Raw genomic sequence first — 15,186 nt, forward strand, 5'->3', positions numbered from 1 at the left:
TTTCCCGAGAGATGACCGAAAGTAGCCATTGACAGTGGTGATGTTTCACATAAAGCCAGCCATGGAAAGGAGTAAGACTGATTGGATGAAGATAGCAGGAAAGCAGAGGTTCAGAGGAACGAAAGCATCTCCATTCGCTTATCTGAAATTCTCACCAATGAATTACATAAGTATTTCTATCCCTATTCTATTAATTATTATTCGAAAACACCATTATCAATTTATATCTGCCTAACTGAGATTTGCAAGGTGACCATAGCTTGCTTCATACCAACAATCTCCGTGGGATTCGACCCTTACTCACGTAAGGTATTACTTGGACGACCCAGTGTACTTGCTGGTCAGTTACATGGAGTTGTGAACCGTGGTTTTGGCATCATGTTTTTGGCGCCATTTCCAGGGAAAGAAAGAGCAATGAACTCTACATAATTAAAGTGTAATCATGATTCCGCGTACCAAGTTTTTGGCGCCGTTGCCGGGGATTGTTTGAGTTTGGACAACTGGCGGTTCATCTTCTTGCTCAGATTAGGTAATTTTCTTTTTGTTTTGTTTTCAAAAATTTTTCAAAAATATTTCAAAATTTTCTCCTTTGTTTTCGAAAAAAAAAAATAAATAATATAAAAATGTTTTCAAAAATTTTATTCAAAATTTTTAAGAATGAATTCTAGTGTTTCATGAAGCATGTGAAGCCTGGCTGGCTGTAAAGCCATGTCTAAATTTATTTGGACTGAGGCTTGCAATTTGTTATCAAGAGCAATATACTCTGATGTTAAAATGCTGAAGCTTGGCTGGCCATTGGCCATGTCTAGTGTTTTGGACCGGAGCTTTTATTGAAAGCTTGGCTGGCTAGTGAGCCATGTCTAATTCCTGGACTGAAGCTTTAGACTAACATGGCAAGATTCCTAGAATTCATATTAAAAATTTTGGAATCCTTATTTTTTTCTTTTACAAATAATTTTCGAAAAATCCAAAAAAATTAGAAAATCATAAAAATAAAAAATATTTTTCTGTTTCTTGTTTGAGTCTTGAGTCATGTTATAAGTTTGGTGTCAATTGCATGTGCATCTTGCATTTTTTTTTTCGAAAATTCCTGCATTAATAGTGTTCTTCATGATCTTCAAGTTGTTCTTGGCAAGTCTTCTTGTTTGATCTTGATGATTTTTTGTTTTGTGTCTTTTCATGTTTATCATATGCATTCTTGAATTCTTAGTGTCTAAGCATTAAAGAATTCTAAGTTTGGTGTCTTGCATGTTTTCTTTGCATTAAAAATTTTTCAAAAATATGTTCTTGATGTTCATCATGACATTCAAAGTGTTCTTGGTGTTCATCTTGACATTCATAGCATTCTTGCATGCATCACATGTCTTGATCTAAAAATTCTCATGCATTGCATCATTTTTCTTGTTTTTCTCTCTCTTCATTAAAAATTCAAAAAACAAAAAAATATCTTTCCCTTTTTCTCTCATCAAATTCGAAAATTTGAGTTGACTTTTTCAAAAATTTTTAAAGTCAAGTTGTTTCTTATGAGTCAAATCAAATTTTCAATTTGAAAATCTTATCTTTTTCAAAAATCAAATCTTTTTCAAAATTCTTAGTTATTTTCGAAAATTCCAAAAATATTTTTCAAAAATCTTTTTCTTAATTTTATATCATAATTTTCGAAAATAAAAATAACAATTAATGTTTTGATTCAAAAATTTCAAGTTTGTTACTTGCTTGTTAAGAAAGATTCAAACTTTAAGTTCTAGAATCATATCTTGTGATTTCTTATGAATCAAGTCATTAATTGTGATTTTAAAAATCAAATCTCTTTTTCAAAATTAATTTCAATCATATCTTTTCAAAAATATCTTCTTATCTTATCTTTTTCAAAAATTTGATTTCAAAATATCTTTTCTAACTTCCTAACTTCTTATCTTTTCAAAATTGATTTTCAAAATTTGTTTCAACTAACTAACGAACTTTTTGTTTGTTTCTTATCTTTTTCAAAACTACCTAACTAACTCTCTCTCTCTCATTTTCGAAAATATCTCCCCCCCTTTTTTTCAAAATTTCTTTTTAATTAACTAATTATTTTAAATTTTTATTTTTCGAAAATTACTAACCTTTTTCAAAAACTATTTTCGAAAATCACTAACTCTTTTTTCAAAAATAATTTTCGAAAATTCTCTTCTCTCTCATCTCCTTCTATTTGTTTATTCATCTACTAACATCTCTCCCTCACTCTCAAAAAAAAAAAAAAGAGAGGATCTCTATTATTATTATTTTTCTGTGCCCTCTTCTTTGTCATATGAGCAGGAGCAAGGACAAGAATATTCTTGTTAAAGCAGATCCAGAACTTGAAAAGACTCTGAAGAGGAAACTAAGAGAAGCTGAATTACAACAAACCAGCAAGCACTTGTCAGAAATTATCAAACAGAAAAAGAAGATGGCAGCTGAAAATAATAATAATGCAAGGAGAATGCTTGGTGACTTCACTGCACCTAATTCCAATTTACATGGAAGAAGCATCTCCATTCTTGCTATTGGAGCAAACAATTTTGAGCTGAAACCTCAATTAGTTTCTCTGATGCAGCAGAACTGCAAGTTTCATGGACTTCCATCTGAAGATCCTTTTCAGTTCTTAACTGAATTCTTGCAGATCTGTGATACTGTTAAGACTAATGGAGTAGATCCTGAAGTCTACAGGCTCATGCTTTTCCCATTTGCTGTAAGAGACAGAGCTAGAATATGGTTGGACTCTCAACCTAAGGATAGCCTGAACTCTTGGGATAAGCTGGTCAAGGCTTTCTTAGCCAAGTTCTTTCCTCCTCAAAAGCTGAGCAAGCTTAGAGTGGATGTTCAAACCTTCAGACAGAAAGAAGGTGAATCCCTCTATGAAGCTTGGGAGAGATACAAAGGACTGACCAAAAAGTGTCCTTCTGACATGCTTTCAGAATGGACCATCCTGGATATATTGTATGATGGTCTGTCTGAGTTATCTAAGATGTCATTGGATACCTCTGCAGGTGGATCCATTCACCTAAAGAAAACGCCTGCAGAAGCTCAAGAACTCATTGACATGGTTGCAAATAACCAGTTCACGTACACTTCTGAAAGGAATCCTGTGAATAATGGGACGCCTATGAAGAAGGGAGTTCTTGAGATTGATACTCTGAATGCCATATTGGCTCAGAATAAAATATTGACTCAGCAAGTCAATATGATTTCTCAGAGTCTGAATGGAGTGCAAGCTGCATCCAACAGTACTCAAGAGGCTTCTTATGAAGAAGAAGCTTATGATCCTGAAAACCCTGCAATAGCAGAGGTAAATTACATGGGTGAACCTTATGGAAACACCTATAACTCATCATGGAGAAATCACCCCAATTTCTCATGGAAGGATCAAAAGCCTCAACAAGGCTTTAATAATGGTGGAAGAAACAGGTTTAACAATAACAAACCTTTTCCATCATCCACTCAGCAACAGACAGAGAACTCTGAACAAAATACTTCTAATTTAACAAACTTAGTCTCTGATCTGTCCAAGGCCATTGTGAGTTTCATGAATGAAACAAGGTCTTCCATTAGAAATTTGGAAGCACAAGTGGGCCAGCTGAGTAAAAGGATCACTGAAATCCCTCTCAGTACTCTCCCAAGCAATACAGAAGAGAATCCAAAAGGAGAGTGCAAGGCCATTGACATAAGCAAAATGGCCGAACCCAATGAGGGAGAGGAGGACGTGAATCCCAAGGAGGAAGACCTCTTGGGACGTCCAGTGACCAATAAGGAGCTTCCCTCTGAGGAACCAAAGGAATCTGAGACTCACCTAGAGACCATAGAGATTCCATTGAACCTCCTTATGCCCTTCATGAGCTCTGATGAGTATTCCTCTTCTGAAGAGAATGAGGATGTTACTGAAGAGCAAACTGCCAAGTTTCTTGGTGCAATCATGAAGCTAAATGCCAAATTATTTGGCATTGATACTTGGGAAGTTGAACCTCCCTTGTTCATCAATGAACTAAGTGATCTGGATCAACTGACATTGCCTCAGAAGAGACAGGATCCTGGGAAGTTCATAATACCTTGTACCATAGGCACCATGATCTTTAAGGCTCTGTGTGACCTTGGTTGAGGAATAAACCTCATGCCCCTCTCTGTAATAGAAAAACTGGGAATCTATGGGGTGCAAGCTGCTAAAATCTCATTAGAAATGGCAGACAGTTCAAGAAAACAGGCATATGGACAAGTAGAGGACGTGTTAGTAAAGGTTGAAGGCCTTTACATCCCTGCTGATTTCATAGTCCTGGATACTGGAAAGGAAGAGGATGAATCCATCATCCTAGGAAGACCTTTCCTGGCCACAGCAAGAGCTGTGATTGATGTTGACAGAGGTGAAATAGTCCTTCAATGGAATAAGGACTCCCTCGTGTTTAAAACTCAAGGATCTCCCTCTGCAACCATGGAGAGGAAGCAGAAAAAGCTTCTCTCAAAGCAGAGTCAACCCAAGCCCCCACAGTCAAACTCTAAGTTTGGTGTTGGGAGGCCACAACCAAACTCTAAGTTTGGTGTTGAACTCCCATATCCAAACTCTAAGTTTGGTGTTGGAGAGTTTCACCAATGCTCTGCATATCTGTGAGGCTCCATGAGAGCCCACTGTCAAGCTATTGACATTAAAGAAGCGCTTGTTGGGAGGCAACCCAATTTTTATTTATCTAACTATATTTTTATTAGTTATATGTCTTTATAGGTTCATGATCATGTGGAGTCACAAAACAAACAAAAAAATCAAAAACGGAATCAAAAACAGCAGAAGAAAAATCACACCCTGGAGGAGCATCTGTCTGGCGTTCAAACGCCAGAACAGAGCATGGTTCTGGCGCTGAACGCCCAGAACAAGCATGGTTCTGGCGTTCAACGCCAGAAATGGCAGCAAATGGGTGTTGAACGCCCAAAATGGGCACCAACCTGGCGCTGAACGCCCAGAGTTGTGTGCAAGGGAATTTTACATGCCTAAATTGGTGCAGGGATGTAAATGCCTTGACACCTCAGGATCTGTGGACCCCACAGGATCCCCACCTACCTCATCATCTCTCTTTCCATTCATGATCATCCCTTCTCTTTTCCATTTACCACTCACATCCATACACCCACTACCTTCAAAATTCAACATCTCTCTCCCACCCAATCCCACCCATATGGCCGAATACACACTCCCATCCATCTCCTCCATATCTTCTTCTTATTCTTCTATTCTTTCTTCTTTTGCTCGAGGGCGAGCAACATTCTAAGTTTGGTGTGGTAAAAGCATAGTTTTTTTTGTTTTTTCCATAACCATTGATGGCACCTAAGGCCAGAGAAACCTCTAGAAAGAGGAAAGGGAAGACAAAAGCTTCCATCAAGGGTCTATAGCTCAGTGGTAGAACATTTGACTGCAAATCAAGAGATCCCTGAGATACCTCAGGGGATACATTTTCTTCCACACAATTATTGGAAGCAACTAAGGGTGGAACATCAAGAGCACTCCATCATCCTTCATGAAATCAGAGAAGATCTAAAAGCAATGAAGGAGGAGCAACAAAGACAAGGAAGAGACATAGAAGAGCTCAAGGACATCATTGGTTCCTCAAGAAGAAAACGCCACCATCACTAAGGTGGATTCATTCCTTGTTCTTATTTCTTCTGTTTTTCGTTTTCTATGTTATGTGCTCATCTATGTTTGTGTCTTCATTACATGATCATTAGTAGTAGTAACTTTGTCTTAAAGATATGAATGTCCTATGAATCCATCACCTCTCTTAAAAGAAAAATATTTTAATTCAAAAGAACAAGAAGTACATGAGTTTCGAATTTATCCTTGAACTTAATTTAATTATATTGATGTGGTGACAATGCTTCTTGTTTTCTGAATGTATGCTTGAACAGTGCATATGTCTTTTGAAGTTGTTGTTTAAGAATGTTAAATATGTTGGCTCTTGAAAGAATGATGACTAGGAGACATGTTATTTGATAATCTGAAAAATCATAAAAATGATTCTTGAAGCAAGAAAAAGCAGCAAAGAACAAAGCTTGCAGAAAAAAAAAATAATAGGCGAAAAAAAAAATATATATATATATAGAAAGAAAAAGCAAGAAGAAAAAGCCAAAGCTCTTAAAACCAAGAGGCAAGAGCAAAAAGCCAATAACCCTTAAAACCAAAAGGCAAGGGCAAGTAAAAAGGATCCCAAGGCTTTGAGCATCAGTGGATAGGAGGGCCTAAAGGAATCAAATCCTGGCTTAAGCGGCAAAACCAAGCTGTCCCTAACCATGTGCTTGTGGCGTGTAGGTGTCAAGTGAAAACTTGATACTGAGCGGTTAAAGTCAACGTCCAAAGCAAAAAAAAAGAGTGTGCTTAAGAACCCTGGACACCTCTAATTGGGGACTTTAGCAAAGCTAAGTCACAATCTGAAAAGGTTCACCCAATTATGTGTCTGTGGCATTTATGTATCCGGTGGTAATACTGGAAAACAAAGTGCTTAGGGCCACGGCCAAGACTCATAAAGAAGCTGTGTTCAAGAATCATCATACTGAACTAGGAGAATCAATAACACTATCTGAACTCTGAGTTCCTATAGATGCCAATCATTCTGAACCTCAATGGATAAAGTGAGATGCCAAAAAGTATTCAAGAGGCAAAAAGCTATAAGTCCCGCTCATTTGATTGAAGCTATGTTTCATTGATAGTTTGGAATTTATAGTATATTCTCTTCTTTTTATCCTATTTGATTTTTAGTTGCTTGGGGACAAGCAACAATTTAAGTTTGGTGTTGTGATGAGCGGATAATTTATACGCTTTTTGACATTGTTTTTAGTATGTTTTTAGTAGGATCTAGTTACTTTTAGGGATGTTTTCATTAGTTTTTATGTTAAATTCACATTTCTGGACTTTACTATGAGTTTGTGTGTTTTTCTGTAATTTCAGGTATTTTCTGGCTGAAATTGAGGGACTTGAGCAAAAATCAGATTCAGAGGTTGAAGAAGGACTGCTAATGCTGTTGGATTCTGACCTCCCTACACTCAAAGTGGATTTTTTGGAGCTACAGAACTCGAAATGGCGCGCTTCCAATTGCGTTGGAAAGTAGACATCCAGGGCTTTCCAGAAATGTATAATAGTCCATACTTTGCCCAAATTTAGATGACACAAACTGGCGTTCAACGCCAGCTCTCTGCCCAATTCTGGAGTTCAGCGCTAGAAAGGGATCAAAAACCAGAGTTGAACGCCAGAAATGGATCAAAACCTGGCGTTCAACTCCACAAATGGCCTCTTCACGTGGAAAGTTAAAGCTCAGCCCAAGCACACACCAAGTGGGCCCCGGAAGTGGATTTATGCATCAATTACTTACTTCTGTAAACCCTAGTAGCTAGTTTATTATAAATAGGACCTTTTACTATTGTATTAGGTATCTTTGGTCTCAGTTTTAATCCATTGTTCATCTTAGGAGACTATTGATCACGTTTTAGGGGGCTGGCCATCTCGGCCATGCCTGGACCTTCCACTTATGTATTTTCAACGGTAGAGTTTCTACACTCCATAGATTAAGGTGTGGAGCTCTGCTGTTCCTCAAAGATTAATGCAAAGTACTACTGTTTTCTATTCAATTCATCTTATTTCGCTTCTAAGATATTCATTCGTACTTCAACCTGAATGTGATGAACGTGACAATCATCATCATTCCCTATGAACGCGTGCCTGACAACCACTTCCGTTCTACCTTCGACTGAATGAGTATCTCTTAGATCTCTTAATCGAAATCTTCGTGGTGTAAGCTAGAATGATGGCGGCATTCAAGAGAATCCAGAAGGTCTAAACCTTGTCTGTGGTATTCCGAGTAGGATTCAATGAATGAATGACTGTGACGAGCTCCAAACTCGCGATTGCAGGGCGTTAGTGACAGACGCAAAAGGATAGTAAATCCTATTCCAGCATGATCGAGAACCGACAGATGAATAGCCGTGCCGTGACAGGGTGCGTTGACCATTTTCACTGAGAGGATAAGATGAAGCCATTGACAAGGGTGATGCCTCCAGACGATTAGCCGTGCCGTGACAGGGCATTGGATCATTTTCCCGAGAGATGACCGAAAGTAGCCATTGACAGTGGTGATGTTTCACATAAAGCCAGCCATGGAAAGGAGTAAGACTGATTGGATGAAGATAGCAGGAAAGCAGAGGTTCAGAGGAACGAAAGCATCTCCATTCGCTTATCTGAAATTCTCACCAATGAATTACATAAGTATTTCTATCCCTATTCTATTAATTATTATTCGAAAACACCATTATCAATTTATATCTGCCTAACTGAGATTTGCAAGGTGACCATAGCTTGCTTCATACCAACAATCTCCGTGGGATTCGACCCTTACTCACGTAAGGTATTACTTGGACGACCCAGTGTACTTGCTGGTCAGTTACATGGAGTTGTGAACCGTGGTTTTGGCATCATGTTTTTGGCGCCATTTCCAGGGAAAGAAAGAGCAATGAACTCTACATAATTAAAGTGTAATCATGATTCCGCGTACCAATGTCTACTTTCCAACTCAATTGGAAGCGCGCCATTTGGAGTTCTGTAGCTCCAGAAAATCTACTTTGAGTGCAGGGAGGTCAGAATCCAACAGCATCTGCAGTCCTTCTTCAACCTCTGAATCTGATTTTTGCTCAGGTCCCTCAATTTCAGCCAGAAAATACTTGAAATCACAGAAAAATACACAAACTTATAGTAAAGTCTAGAAATGTGATTTTTAATTAAAAACTAATAAAAATATACTAAAAACTAACTAAATCATACTGAAAACTATGTAAAAACAATGCCAAAAAGCGTATAAATTATCCGCTCATCAATCCTCCTTCAAGATATTCTACCGTAAGTCTTCGACATCTGGCACAATTATTCGGCCCTTGAATCTCCATAATTTGTCCTTATCTTCTAACACCGCTTTCCTTGCTCAATAGCCGGCAATACTTTCTGTAATTCGTTATCATCTTGATGAGCTTTTAGGAGTTCAGTTTTAAAATCACTTGAAACTTGTAGCTAACTCAAACACAAAGTTCCGGGCTCTTCTCTAATTCCCTGTTTCAAACCTTTGAATGCTTTTAGCAACTCTTCCTCTCACAACATCATCCAAGCAGCATATAGAGACTTTCGACTCAAGGCATCCACCACAACATTCGCCTTTCCCGGGTGGTAATTCAACTCGAAGTCAAAGTCCTTTAGAAGCTCCATCCACCTCCTCTGACGCATATTCAATTCCTTTTGCTCAAGGAGGTACTTCAAGTTTTTGTGGTCTAAGAAGACTTGAAACTTGACACTATAAAGGTAATGTCTCTAAATCTTTAGAGCAAACACAACAGCAGCAAGTTGGATAATTCATCTTATGCAGCCTTAACCGCCGTGAGGCGTATGCCACGACATTTTGGTGCTACATCAGCACACACCCCAGACCCTTTAAGGATACATCACAATACAGTTCGAACGGTTCACTTGGCTCAGGCAACACTAACACAGGTGCAGTGGTCAACCTCTGCTTGAATGCTTGAAAACTCCCATCACAATCCCGAGTCCAGACAAAAGGTGCATCCTTCCTAGTTAACTTGGTTAAAGGTAAGGCGAGTTGTGAAAACCCTTTAATGAACCCCGATAATAACCCGCCAAACCTAGAAAACTTCTAATCTCCGTCACAGAAGTCGGTCGCTCCCAATTCATCACTGCCTCAACTTTAGCAGGATCTACAGCTATCTCTTGCTTGCTCACTAAATGACCAAAAAACTTCACCTCACTCTTCCAGAATTCGCATTTAGATAGCTTGGCGTACAATTTTCTTTCCTTCAAGATTTGCAGCACCATCCATAACTGATCTACATGTTCTTCTTCTATCTTGGAGTAAATAAGAATGTCATAAGAATGTCATCAATGAAGACGACAACAAACTTATCCAGGTACGACCGAAAAATTCTATTCATGTAGTCCATGAATATTGCCGGAGCATTGGTCAACCCGAAAGATATCACTGTGTACTCATAGTGACTATAATGCATTCTGAAAGCAGTTTTCGGAATGTCCTCACCTCTAACCCTTATCTGATGACACCCAGATTGCAAGTCAATCTTAGAAAATATGCCGGCTCCTTGTAGTTGATCCATTAAATCGTCGATCCTTGGTAGCGGATATGTATTTTTTAGAGTAACCTTGTTCCACTGCTGATAATCAACACACAGACGCATACTCCCATCTTTCTTCTTAACCAGTAGCACTGGTGCTCCCCACGGAGAAACACTCGGCTGAATAAAATATTTTCCCAACAAATCTTCCAACTGAGCCTTAAGCTTGGCCATCTCTAACGGTGACATCCTATAAGGAGCACTCGAGATTGGACCTGCTCCAGGCACCAACTCAATGGCAAATTCAACCTCTCGATTAGGTGAAAATTCATCAATATCATCCGAAAACATCTCTGGAAACTCACACAACCGGAATCTGCTCCAAGCTTTGGTCATCACCCGAAACACCCGCAGTTAATAGCATAATGCCCTGACATTCAGTCCCAGAATAATTTACTATGATAGAGTTCAAATAATAGTGATTCACCACAACAGGCACTTCTGACCCTTCCGGAGTAAAGCATACTGACTTCTTAGAACAGTTAAGCAAGACATGATTTTTGGATAATCAATCCAGTCCCAAGATGAGATCAAGACCAATCATCGGCAGACAAATTAGATCATGCACGAAGTCACGTTGTTGTACTCGAAATGAAACTTGTGGACATCTTAACCTAGTCACCATAGCTTCATGGGTAGCATTATGCACATTTAAATCATACCCAAGACCACTACTTTCAAACCTAATTCATTAGCCTTCTCAAATGTAATGAATGAATGTGTTGCTCCCGAATCAAATAAGGCATTTAAAATTCTACCAGCTATTTCACAGTTACCTCTGATCAAGGCTTCAGATCCTTCAGCACCTGCTGCAAAAGTGGTGTAAACTCTCCCCAGCTACTGTACTCTACCGGTCTCATACTTCTTCTTCTCCAGATAATTCACGGCCAGATGCCCGGGCTGTCCACAAAAGTAGCATACCCCTTATCCTAATCGGCACGGAACTCCAGGATGATATTTCCCGCTCCTCTGACAGCTCAGATCACTCTGTGGCTGCTTCCCATATCTTCTTCCATGATTAGTATTTTTATTTGGCCTCCTGAAGTTACTTTGACCTTGGTTCTGCTGTGGGACAAAGCCTCTATGCTTGAAACTTCTGCCCCTTGGTGCAAAGCTTCTCCCCTGAGTCCTTTGGAAAGACATCTGCATGCTTCTTTTTTCCAAGGCTGCCTTCCTTACACATTCCTCGGCCACCCTACTCTTGTTCACAAATTCAGAGAACACTCTTATCTCCATTGGTGCAACGGAGATCAGAATGTCGCTCCTAAGGCCTCCTTCATATTTGATACACTTCCACTCAGCAAAATCCTTAGGAGAACCTTGGCAGATGCGGGAGAACCATCATAGCTCCTCAAACTTATTGGTATACTCAGTAACAGTCATCTGGCCTTGTTTCAACTGAAGTAATTCAAGTTCCTTGGCATTCCTGACTGAACTGGAAAAGTACTTCTTATAGAACTCTGTTCAAAAAACCTCCCAAGGAATCACAGCACCATCTGGTTGTAGGATACGTCGTGTTCCTTGCCACCAATACTGAGCCTCGCCTTGTAGCTGATAAGTTCCAAATTCAACCCACTGCTCCTTGGGGTTTGAAGTTCCCCTGAAGGTCGGAGGGTGAACCTTCAGAAATGTGGCAAGTGTCATAGGACCTTCTTCACCATTATTATTCCCGTGATTATCATTGTTTATTTGATTACCCAGTGCCTCGGCTGTCACCTGCATGGCCACAGCCATATTTTCCTGGGCAGCCATGAAGTCTACATGGTTAGGATTATTCCCTATCGGTTCAGGAATAACATTTCCTATTCTACCTCTGCCTCGCCCGTGACCGTATCCGCGAGTCGACATCTGGTTCCTATACACACCAAACAAGTAATATCAAGTTGATCAATCTCAATATTGCAAGTCTAGTACTTCAAGTCCCAAATGCATGCTAATGAACATTTATGCCACATATATCAGTTAGATATCCTAATAGCACATAATTACACACACAGAGGATGCACAGAAGCATAGTCAGTCCGTCCCTCATGCTCTATAGCAACGAACTGCTCTGATACCATAATGTAATACCCTACCACACAGAGCCTTACGCTTAAGCCGTAAGACAGAGGTGGTGTGATATTACGACCTCTAAAATAAAATATATATGTAATAATATTGAAAAGGATATAGTATACGAGGAGCTTTGAAAAACGGATAGAGCGAAATCGCAAAAAAAAAAAAAAAAAAAACACAACACTCAGGAAACAAGATTACTTGCGTGTGAAGAAATCTAAAGCTCATAGCACAAATAAATGGAAAACAAGATTAGAAGGTCAAGAATACAAGATAACAAGTCTCTGACTCAGTCTGCGAAGCTAAGGCTGGCCAGAAAATATTTACATACAAAATATACAACCTTTAGCCCAAAAGTACTTGTTTAAAAGCCCTAGTTCTCCATGAATCCTCTAAGAGGTACAAAAGTAAAGTATCAATATATACAAGAGGAGAAACTATATATATATATATTAAAAGCGAGCCCCGAAAAAGAAACCGCTTCGCTGCAGAAGCACCAGACGCCTACCGAGGTGCCTCTCAACCTGCATCTGAAAACAACAACATAGTATGGGATGAGAACCGAGGGTTCTAGGCATGGTAAAGGTGCCACGCACATAAGATATAAGGTCCTTGGAACGCCAGAGGCAATCCTAGAACGCCGACACTCATAATTGGGTGGTCTTCTAAGAATATCTAAGCTTAGCTTAAACTTAACCTTAACACTAAATTTTTCCACCTTTCTTTTGTTCCTCTATCTCCGGTGAGTTTGCAAAGACAGACAAACAGACAAATCCAAGCACAACAGGTAGGAAGCAAGTAGTGCAAGTAGCAAATATAGCAGTTAACATAATATATTCAATTAGGCATTCCCAAATAATGCATAGCAAATAAAACAAACAATATGCACATGATGTATGTCTGTCCTATGGCTAATAAGGCTCATCTGTCGGTTATCAAGCCAACCCGATAAGTCTGGCTACTAAACCCTGGACTGTCCCCCGTTGTGCATCCCCATGAGTCTTATGCATAGTTTTTTCACATATATAAATATCAATTGCTCAGTGGGGTACCATTCCCGGGAATTTATACGTGCCCGGTCACTGTTACGACGTAGGGTCAACATAGTATCGAGTTTTGATCTGGAACACGTGGTGGCAAGCCACGGTACTTTACCCAAGAAAACTCGTATCTCAGATAATTGAGTGCATAAGCCAAATAATATTCATAATCATGGTAATCTTTGCATAATCATATCATATAAGTCATGGTACCATATACACTCCAAATATACTTATTTTCGTATTTAATTCATCACTTTTTTCACTTTACTTCACCTCCAAGTTACCTCAATTTCCTAACTTTATCTCATTACTGGAGTTACTACTATGATTTGGGGCTAAAAGAATAAAAATAGAGGTTTAGAAGTTTGAAATTAGACTTAAAAACACAAAATCCATTTTTGCTAAAACAGGAGCCACGCGTACTCGTGGAGGTGCATTTACTGAGAGGCCACGCGTACGCGTGGGCGTGTGAAAATCCTTGCTCGCGTATGCAAACACTTTCCTCGCGTACGCGAGGATCCCAACCCGAAAGGGTTGGTCGCGTTGCGTGCAGGTGGTCGCGTACGCAACTCCTTAAAAATCAATGTTCGCGTACGCAAACACACTGCTCGCGTACGCAAGCAGCCAAACCTGAAGAATTTGGTCATGACGCGTGCATTGGTTGCGTACGCAAGCTGTGCAGAATCAGCAAAATGCTGAAAAGTGCAGGATTTTCAGTTTTGCCCTCCAAACTTCCGACGCGCATAACTTTTTTGTTTTAAAAGATTTTCCATCCGTTCTTCAAACAGTGTAAACTTCACGGACCCAATTTTCATATGAAACAAATTTGTAACAATTTGAGGGTCTGGAAGCCGAGTTACGACTCATCAAAGTTCAGCCAAAAATCCATTTTTTATAAACAAACTCTAACCTCAATTTTCATAAAACTCACTCCCAACCTTCTATACACATATATTCAGCACCCCAACACCAATTACCACATCACTTCCATCACATATTATCATATACAATCATTCCTCAAATTTAATCAATCATATGCACAAATTTCCCAATAATGTTAATAAAATCATCAATATACCACCAACCATTCCTATTTACTCATATCATCATCATCATTAACTTATCACCTAACAACCTAGCAACATCATAAACAATAATCATGCAGCAAACACTAAATTTTATATCACATTCATCATTAAGGCGCTATGCATTAAACATACTCATTCGTTCCAACCTATCCTATGGTAATCTAGCCTAAGTTTTCACAGAACATTATATATTAAATACGTGAAACCTAAACCATACCTTGGTCGATTTCCACGTATTATCCAAGGCAACCCACTTAGGCAAAAGGCAAGGCTTCAACACCAAAATTTAGCTCTAACACCAACCAAGTTCCCAATCAAGCTTCCAATGGCTCCAAGGACTCCATATCATACATATATACACACCTAACACATATATAGCATATACATACCCAAAACTCAATACCCAACCTACTCAAATCAAGAAATAGCTAAGGTTAATAATCCTTACCATACCCACGAACCAAATGAACCAAGCCCAATAAGTTTTGCAAGCTAAATCGAACCTAGAGTACCAAATTCAACAAAATATCAATATAGATACTCACTAATTTTTAAAATTCAAGGGGTAGAAAAACTGAAGTGAGAATGAGGCTTACCTATGAAACTGTTCTGATAGATTCATAGAGCTCGACGCGGTGATCGCGTGACCGCAAACGGTGCGGCGATCGGAGCTCGGAGAGAGGAGATATGGTGGTTTGTTCACAAGGATAGGGTTTGAAAGCTTTTCCCCTTCTTCCCTTGTTGTGCGGCGTGAATGAAGAGGAAAGAGAAAGGGGAAGCTGTGTTCATTAAAGGTTAATGGGCTGAGTTGGGCCTTGGGCCCA

General features: G+C 39.2%; 1 non-coding gene across 1 annotated transcript; it reads right to left on the reverse strand.

Annotated features, from left to right (window-relative positions):
* Window positions 1–2,824: 2,824 nt before the first annotated feature.
* On the reverse strand, window positions 2,825–2,932 carry LOC112731905 (small nucleolar RNA R71). The gene has a single exon (XR_003167655.1). It is a non-coding gene; the product is annotated as a small nucleolar RNA R71 (small nucleolar RNA).
* Between the last annotated feature and the right edge of the window lie 12,254 nt (window positions 2,933–15,186).

This window comes from Arachis hypogaea, chromosome 12 (genome assembly GCF_003086295.3).
Source record: "Arachis hypogaea cultivar Tifrunner chromosome 12, arahy.Tifrunner.gnm2.J5K5, whole genome shotgun sequence".
Lineage (NCBI taxonomy): Eukaryota > Viridiplantae > Streptophyta > Magnoliopsida > Fabales > Fabaceae > Arachis > Arachis hypogaea.